Raw genomic sequence first — 10092 nt, forward strand, 5'->3', positions numbered from 1 at the left:
TGAAACAAAGCAGAGAAGTTCAGTTCCTGTAGTGTAGTGGTTATCATGTTTGCTTTACACGCAAAAGGTCTCTGGTTCAAAACCAGACAGAAATGGTTTTTGTAGGTTATACATCTTTTGGGGTGCAGTGAGACAACAAGAGCCTTCCTCTTTCGTGATGGTTCATTTGCCAATTGACTTCAATGTCGGCCTCTTTGAAATCAAAGTTACTTTACTTCAATTACCAATTGGCAGTTCTATGGCGTAATGCACATGTGTCAAACTCAAGGCCCGTGGGCCACATGTGGCCCCCCAGCATTTTATAGGCTGATGATTGACTTAAAATAGGTTTTGAGCACAAATTGACTACAAACTACATTTCAACCAAAGGTTTGTAATGCGCTTCCTAACCAGACGCTCCAAAGCGTCCGGTCCACAACTCTTCAACAAGCCGTCAGCTCCTGGTCAGAAAGACGCATTTAGTTCAGAGACCATGAGATGATATTCAGAAAGGATTTTTTTAATTAAGTGATTTCAGTTGCCTCTGAGACTAAATCTCTGTGTAAATTCTATCATGTCTGCCCATGTGACTTGTTTTTATTATTTGTTTGCTTACCTTTAAACACTGATTTAAATATTGTAATTTTTAAACTGAGCAGTAATTTTACATCCATTGAAACTCAAATGTAATATTTAAAACTTTAATACATAAAATCAGTTGCTGAAGTGGCCGTCGGTGAAATTGAGTTTGACACCCCTGCTTTAAAGGTTTGAGGGACATTCAGTATGTACTACAAGAGACACCAGATGTAATGTATCCGTGACCTTCCAGGTTTGAGCCACTGCTGAACCAGAGACGATTACAAAACCATCTGACAGTGTACCTGTAAAAAGTATTCACCATGCTTCACTTTTTCCACATTTTATGTTATTTACTTTTTCAAATTTGGATTTGAGTTTCCTCAAACTTCTACATACAAATGCCCCATTATGACAATGTGGAAAAACTACTTCTTTTTTTTTAAGATTATTCCAAATTTATTAACAATGGAAAACCAAGAAATCACACTTATGTAAGAATTTGCAGCCTTTGCTTAATACTTTATTGATCCAGGTTCGGCAGCGATTACAGCCTGAAGACATTTTGGATACAATGCCAGAAACTCGGCACACCTTATCTGCAAGCAGTTTGGCCCACTTTTCTTTGCAGTTCTTCAAATTTGGCTGTGTTTACGCTCTGACCCGCTGCCAATTGTGGAACCTTGTTTACAAATTTCCAATCAGCTGAATTTACCACAACTGAACTCCATTTAAGCTGTGGAAATCAGTGAAAACAATTCCATTTTGAGATTTATTTATTTCATAGTATATAATTAAGAGTAAGGCTCAAACATAGCAAAATGTGGAAAAAGTGAAGAGCTGCGGATATTTTCCGGATGTACTGCATGTAAAATTCTAACCATCGCAATAAACTGAATTTGTTGTTTTCATTAGATGTAAGAAATACTCAAAATTAACAGGAAGAAACACTTGAAGTCTATCAGTACATGTGTAAAGAATATGTACAATACAGGAGTTTTGCTTTCCAAATGGAAGTACTGAAATAATTTGACTTTTTGATGATATGTAAATCATTTAGACGCAGATTTACATTTCTTCAGTGACATTATGACTCTCATACTTGATTTAAACTTCTGGTTTTCTCTCCACAACAATCCAAGCTTCAAAAAAATATTCTCTAGCCGGCAGCATATCGAAAGTTAATGATTCTGTTTATGATTTCCAACTGGAAATGGTTCCATTCAAAATCATTAAAGCTGATTTATGAACTTTTTCTTGCCATTCACTCACAAATGGAAGACATTCATAATTTGTGCTGGGATTAAACCACATTCAGTTCTGCAAAAATGCTCAGCTCCTGGATTGATGTGCCGAAAGCAATTTTGCAGCTGAAATCGCTTTAATTGTTGAACATTTACACACACAAAAAAAATCTGCCAATCCCCAATGACTGTGATTTTGAGACATGCTTCCATGTGGTTTTTGTTTCCCTTTCGCCTGAATAACTCCTGCATTATGTCCCCCAGCGCAGCAAATCAGGCGCTCTGCCTTTTTTAAAAGGGTCTAATCCTCTTTAATTTGTGATTACTCGTAATTCAAATGGCAGCCCACTAAAGCATGAGAAAGTGATTGTTTAAGTGTCCTCCTCCGCTTCGGGGTTTGTTTTTTTTTGCAACCTTAACGCCTGATCACAGTGGAATATGAACGTATTGTACGTATATCCTGAGATCTCTTGGTGGCATTCAAGTAAATTACCATAGAAATCGCTGTAGAGAATATTTTGGCATCAATCATTGAGCGTAAATTGCTAAATAGCTGGGAGCCCTCTTAGCATTCGGAGGGTGATTTTGCTAGCTTTCTTGTGTCAGATGATTTCAGCCACTCTGACAAATTAGAATGATAACGGATTTCATGTAGCACACAATAAGTGTTTTTTTGTTGTTGTTGTTGTTTTGTTTTTTTAAAGGCAGAAAAGACTGAGCTCAAGGAATGAGTTTATGGAGTTATAACCGTGACAAAATTCAGTAAATACTTAACAACTTAAAAATGACTTTGATACATCATTTATCAAGTAGAATAGGAAGAACATGTATAGAAAATATATTAAATGTACATTGGGTTACACATGTCATTACTAACAATGTTATTTTTTTATTTAGATAAAGTACAAATATTTATTCCAGTCTTGGTGTGTTTTTTTTTTTATTCGTCAGCCTTCTTAATATAAAACAGTGGGTGAGGCTAACACAGCTTATTTTGCTATATTTTACAAAGAAATACATATTTAAAAAAAAAAGTTTTTTCTCCAGTTTAAATTATTTCATGATGCACTGAAAAACAGTACATTTTAAATTCTAATTTATTTATTATACATATTATATATACAAATGTTGACAAATGTATTTATATCCAACTTAATTTTCACTACGCCACGTTTAATAAATATTTGAGATATTTCTTATATTGTGGCACTTTTGGCACCCTATACATGGATCCATGTGACAAACTTTACCACACAGTCACTTCCTGAAGTTCGAGTATTCAGATTTCTCACACTTACCTGGGAACTTGGAAATGCAGAAAGTACCACAGTGCATATTACTAACAAGGCATCATCCCGTTCAGTTTCTTCATACGGATACAGTTTATTCTGTCTATATTGCTGGTTACTATTAATTTTGAGAACCCAGTAAGTTGCAAAAGGCAACATTTCAGGTTAAAAGAACTACAGAATGACACAAATAAAGTTAGTAAACTTGCACCTGGCTTATTCCTCGCTTTAAAAAACAACAACAAAAGAAACACTTGTTTTCATAGCAGCTCGTTGGCGACAGACCGCTCATTTAGCCGAGACGTGAAGGAGAAAGTTCCGCCCTACCTGCTCGTAGCAAGTCTCCCAGGTGAGGTTCAGAAGGCAGGAGGAGGAGAACAGCTCATCTTCGGTCCGACCATAACCGTCCATGGTGAGCCAGCCAGCCGCCTCTGTCGGAGGAGATTCTTGGTTTTTTGCTCTGTAAGTCTTCCCTCGACGAGTGCCTCTTCTGTTCTTGCTCTCAGCCCCGCTCAGCTCGGTTCAGCTGTGTGGTCGGTGTCAGTCGAACAGCGGCGGTATGCAGGCTGCTGCTTCTTTTGGTCACGTGGTTCGTTCTCTCCCCCCCCACCCCCCCAAAAAAACAGAGGTAGGATGCGTTTGGGTGCGGTCCCCTCCCCTCAAAAACACATCCTCCTTCAGGTGTCAGCTAAAGGGTCAAACGTTGCTCACCAACACAAACTTTTAGCTTTTTCGGATTTGCTACTGCCGATGGAAATTAAAGGGGGGAAACATACCCAGTTGATTTGATTCTCTCTCAATTGGCTCGCTGGTTGATCTTAATTTCCTCAATGTTCTTGAACATTCAAGCTCCAGCTACTGCAAAACGATTCTTACAAGTATTTAGTTAGTTTTGTGCATCTAACTCAATGTTATTATTAACATGATTCCTTTAAATAATTTACAGTTTTAACAGTCATCATGTCATGTACACACACTGTTATACTTTAAGAGTTAATTTGAGTTAATTGAGATGAGGCTACTGATTGTGCTTCTTATTTACGGTCAGATTTTACATTTATTTTGGACGTATTCTATGACTATTGTTGCATACATAACATTGGGCATTTCTCTTACGAGCCACAAAAGACTACCTCATTGTGGACAACCAAAACAATTGCAAAATGCAAAATCTTTGGCTAGTAACATACCAAGTTATTGAACAAAATGATCACGTTTGACCTGACAGGAGCGTCTTTTCTTTTCCCTCCTTGACAAAAGGTACACAAATTCAACTGGCCTCCTTTTTGACATTGCCATGTTTAGAATACAGAACTTTACTAGATACATTATTTAGTTTTTAATCATGGTAGGATTTTAACATAACTCTAAGGTTACAGGGATATATGCAAGCTGACAAAATATTACTGAAATATTACAAACCACGGTCCTGCACGTACAGGTATTGTGCGTTTCTTTCTGGTCTTCAATGACATCTCTCTCACCCTCCTGCTGGCTTTGTTACACAGTCTGCTATAGGGTGACATCCATCTTTATCGTTCGTCTTCCTCCACAAAGACTGCTGACATTAAATTTTCTTAGCAAAGCTAAGACTGGAATCCAGCGTGGGCAGAAGTTGAATCATGTGGTGTAAGTGAAAAACCATTTGCATATATATGGTTCTACGGGAGATGATGTAGCAAAATCAAATGTATAATCCGAGGTTTTTACCTACTACTATAATCTGCCAATAGCTATTTCAGATGCCCCAGTTATAACACAGAATAATATACACCTCATTTTCTCCTTATTACGGCGCATTATCAGAAAGGCATAAGACTTAGATTAGAAAAAATGACACAGCCAGGTGCAGCCGGCAGAGACGCGCAGACTAATTTAGTGATTCTCAAATCGGCCGGTCTTTCTGAAGGAAAAGCAAAAAGAACAAGCATGAATCAAACAGAAGGTGACAGACTGCTTTTCATGTAATTGGGTAAAACTTAAAAGTGCCGATTCAAAAACAGAAAACATAAAAAAAAAAATAAAAAAAACACACATACTTAGTGGATATACTTACAACTTATTCAAATGTCTCCAGGGTGAGTCATTAAGTTTCCTCTGTTACACGTACATCTTTTCTGATTTGCACACTGCGTAGAAATGGCAGAAACCACAATGGTCTCAGCTCTTAATTTCAAATACAGTGATGCTAAAAAGAAAGTGCACCGTCTTATAATTGTTCAGTTTTATGCATTCAAATATTACGAACATGATGCCTTCCTTTCCCCGGTTCTACAACATTTTAACTCTTAACTTCAGAGAAAAATCACATAAAATACTTAATTCGAGTCACTGCTGCCAGATCTTGTTCTTCACAACAATCCCTCTGTCCATCGAGTTTTGCGTACAGCTCTCTTATGGACTCGCCTCAGCATTTCAGTCAAGTCGAGGTCTGGACTTTTCAAGCACATTGATCATTTTCTTTTTCAGCCAATCTTTTGTGCACTTGCTGCTCTACCTGGGATCACTGTCCAGGTTACAACTCCATTATCTGCTCATCCTGTAATGTGTAATTCAGATTCTATCTGTGTGTGTGTGTGTGTGTGTGTGTGTGTGTGTGTGCGCGTTTGTTTGTAATACCTTGTGGTGACGATTTTCCTGACATATACTACGTTGTGGGGACCAATTGCTCCTTGTTGGGACCGGAGTCTGGTCCCCACGAGGGGAAACCCTGTTTTTGGGTCAGGGGTCAGAGTTAGGGCTAAGGTATGAATTGAGTTTTGGTTAGGGTTAGGGTTAGGTATGTGATGGTTAGGGTTAGGAAAAGGGTAAAGGTAAGGTTTAATGAATGAATGGAAGTCAATGGAAAGTCCCCACAAAGATAGCAAAACAAACATGTGTGTGTGTGTGTGTGTGTGTGTGTGTGTGTGTGTGTGTGTGTGTGTGTGTGTGTGTGTGTGTGTGTGTGTGTGTAAATAAACCTGCTGTGATGCAAGATAGCATGCATATTGTATCACATTGCATTATATTATATTACGTTGCGCATTGGTATTATACGCTAAATCAAGAAAGTAAAACAAAAAAGGGAAACAAAAAAAACTACTCGATTTAAAAATGTACACGAGGAACAAACTAGCAAAACTTTTTTTTTTTAAACTTGGATACGTAAATAGAGTTTCAGCTGTAAAATCGGACACAAAAACCCAATGATCAAATAATCAATAACATCTGACTAATGCTCCTGGATGCTGCTTTGCCGTTTGATTCCTGTGAGCGTTACCATTTTCATTTCATCATAATTTCATTTTATTAGATAACTGCTGAATCCAGTCAGACTAGATGTCATGTTTTTATAATGTTCTGATATTTTCACACGTTGCATGGTTTAAACATTCTAAATGTTCTCGTAAACATGGCTGAAATCGACGCGTGTGGAATATTACAAATGACCCCCTTCGCCCAGAACGTCTCGAAAGGAAGAATGTTTCTTCTTCTTCTTCTTCTCCTTCTTCTTCTTCAGAATTAAACCAACCCATGATGGAACTCCTTGTTCTCCCCACGCAGCTCTGCTGACCGTGGAGAAAATCCTTCATTTTCTCCGAGCTGCTTAGCACAATCGCTGCCAACAGGCCTCATTTGGAGAGCTGTCTTTCACCGACGCCATTTATCTTGATGCAAACCCCTGCAGTTAGATGGGCGAGTCCTGTCGACTCATCGGTCAACGTCTGCTGCCCTCCTGGTTTGATCGAATGCGTTCCCCGCGCACGATCGGCACCCGTTTGAAGCCTGGTCAACGGGCACTGAGCCGGATCCGGAAATTGTCTGGGTATTCCCCGCAGCAGCAGAGATGCTAGGAAAGAGAGGGGGGGGGAGAATTTGCTTCTCGTCGTGTCCAAGCTCACCGGGTCTCGTGAGGCCCGCTAAGAGGGTCAACCTGTGCTAAAATACATCCCTGTGCGTTTGAAAATTAAAAAAGAGAGTTTAGGGAGATTTTGATCTTTCACCGACAGCTACGGTGATTATTATGTGTCATATTGTAATGAAATGTATTTTGAGGGGAAAAGAAAAGGAACGATTGAATCAAGAATGTAGAGAGGCTTCTTCTTTAGCCTTATCTGTCACCATCAACCATAATCTTTTCCCGAGCTGCAGATTAATTTAAAGATTACAGAGAGCCATAAATGTGCTCGCGCCCTTATTTTATTATTTTTATTTTTTTCCTTGTATCTTCTCAGCTCCTTCTTTAGCCGGCTCCCCTCTCCTGCCCAGTGACACTTAAAAGCTTCCCTCTGAATCAAATCAACAGCGAGAGATAATTCAGCCCGACAACGTTCACGATTGTGCTGTCGTGATCTTTTTTGTGGGGGCACCGCTACCGTTCGCACGTATCTCAGGAGGGAGGCAGCAGCGGTAAAAATTGCAGTGAGAACGAGAGCTAAGGACGGCTGCCAATCCAGAAGATTAGCTAGGAAATAAATAGCTTCAAATCAAACATTGTTTCCCTTTTTTTTTTTTTTTTTTTTTGTTTTGTGTTGTTCTCCAGACGGTAGTAGCTGCTCATTTTTGCACAGGTGCCTTTAGTCGTTGCGTGATTCATCTCCAACTGGCAGCCGGTTTTTAAACATGCAGTCTACATGCCACCGCGCACCTACATAACCAATCTATCAAGCCTAACCCAGACATTGCGTGCATATACTCCCGTATCACAGAGAAGGCCCAGGACGCAACTGTCATAGATGGCGTGATTGAATTGTTCCCTTGCACTGTCACCAAAGGGGCTATTACTTCAAATTAGCATACAAATTCAAACCAGGACAGATGGATTTGTCACATTCCAGCCGCCGTCTTCCTGGAAGATTGGCTGTGCTTGTGCTGCGCGATGGAGATAAGACACCTGTCGTGGTGCTGTTTGGGGGTGAAGGACCGGCGTGGGATGGGAGGAGGAGGAGGAGGAGGAATGAGTGGGTGGATGGATTTCCAGAAATGCTGAGGTGTTTTGCAATAAACTTTCTCTACCCCACGGTCTCAAATGATGATGAGGCACCATCCAGGACTCTGTGGGTGGCAGGAGATTGAGCTGCAGCGAGCTGGTGATTCACGCTGTTTGGAATGACGCCGAACAATACCTGCCTTGCTTTTTTTTTGTTGTTGTTTTTTGTTTTCTTGTTTCTTTTTGTTTGTGTTTGCGACTTTCGGTGAGTCACAGCGCCTTGCAAGAGTATGGAAACCCCGTGCAACACGTGTTTTTGGGATGTCATGCGACATAGGCCAAACCAACCAAAGGTACGCGCCAACCAAAAGCGGTGCATACTTTTGGACTTAAATGAAAAGTATACGGTTTTCGGTCTTACTTCTTTTTCTTTCTTTTTTTTGCAAAGTTTTTATACTCAGCTCTTCTTACACATGACGTTGGATAAAGGATAAAACAATATCCCAAGCTTTCAACATCTCACCAATCATGTTTAATCCATTATTTGAGAATGGAAAAACCTAGGGACAACGGGAAACCAACCAACACATGGTCATTCACCTTAACTGAGATACCAGGCAGGGAGGGGATCAGTCAGAGAAACAACTAGAGACCTATAGTTACCCTGGCAGAGTGGCACAGAGCTCAGGAAGGTGAGATTCAATGTTAGAGGTTGCAGAGAAACTGTACATTGTGGTGGAAGTTCCACGTCTTGTAGATTAGTAACCAAAACCATTCAGCTAGTGCTAAAATGGGAAGAACACCTCATTCGAAGACCAGACCTAAATTCAAATGAATCTGAGGCAACATTTCAAAAAAACTGCCTCACAGAAAAGTTGGTAAAAATTTTACTATTTTGATGTCAAAAGCCGATAGAGTCGCTCTCCGGGGTACTTACTGCTGAGATTGCCATGAAACGTGATTCTCAAAGTATTAACCCGCGGGGCTGAATAGAAAGCAGATACCTCCATCCCTAGAATAATTGTAGAACATTTTGAAGAGCACGTTTCCTCCTTCTTTCCCCTTTAGAAGTGTGCACTCATTTGTGTCTATCTGACATCAAATGTATTGAAGCTTTAAAGGTCTGGGGTTGTTTTTTTTTAACACTTTTGCAAGGCACTGACTGTGCTATCAAAACATAAAACATAAAAAGCTGTCTCTAGTCTGTAGCTAGGACTGCGAGTATTGATGCAGAGCAGCTGTAGGGTCAAATAAATTACATGCTTGGCCTCGAATAACCTTCACACTTTTAATAGCTTTGAAAAAAAAATACATGCAAATACCATTTTATTAATATTAATTATCCAGTATTAATAGGTGTTGACAAGGATGTCTGCGTGTACTCATTCATACAGGCCGTAATCGCGGCGCTCGCATCAGACACTGGAGAAAATACAGCTTGGAGACATAATGATTTTCATTTGTAATTATGGCAGCGTGAATCAATCGGAAGTACCGAGCATGAAAAAGTGTTCTTACCTCGGGATCAATCCCATATAATTTCCAGATCAGCTCAGTCTAATGGCTTTTCTATTGGCCTGATTAGTCAGACGGAGACTTTTTGTGTCGCTCCGTGTGTTCCCGAGCAAAAGGCCGACCGCTCAGAAACCCGTTTCCCCAACAGTCAAAAACATTGGAGCACACGTGGTTGCTTCCTGACGTGGCACATTACAGAATCTGCAGACTTAATTTAAAAAAAAAAAAACAGTCCCAATGCAGGGTCTGGTGTCTCCGCCTGCCTACATCCAGACGCTACGGAGGTGTTGTAAAAATGCTTACTTGTTCATTTTCTTGCTTTATTCTTAGTTCATCAGTGGACAGTGGATGTAAAAACAAAAAAAGAGAGAAATGCCTTTTTAAAAGAAGAAATCACAGATCTATTACATTCTAACTGCATTTGCCTGTAGAATAAATTCAAAACAAAATATCTCTCAGATATTAGCCTTTGGAGTAAAGGACTTAAACTACATTGCAGAATACTATTACACGCCCAAGTCACATTCTTCGTACCACTAGGATTTGCAATGACTTTGACCAATTTTTAAAGCACAAA

The sequence above is a fragment of the Poecilia mexicana genome, unplaced genomic scaffold (assembly GCF_051168715.1).
Source record: "Poecilia mexicana isolate PSO_F unplaced genomic scaffold, ASM5116871v1 scaffold_18, whole genome shotgun sequence".
Classification (NCBI taxonomy): Eukaryota; Metazoa; Chordata; class Actinopteri; order Cyprinodontiformes; family Poeciliidae; genus Poecilia; species Poecilia mexicana.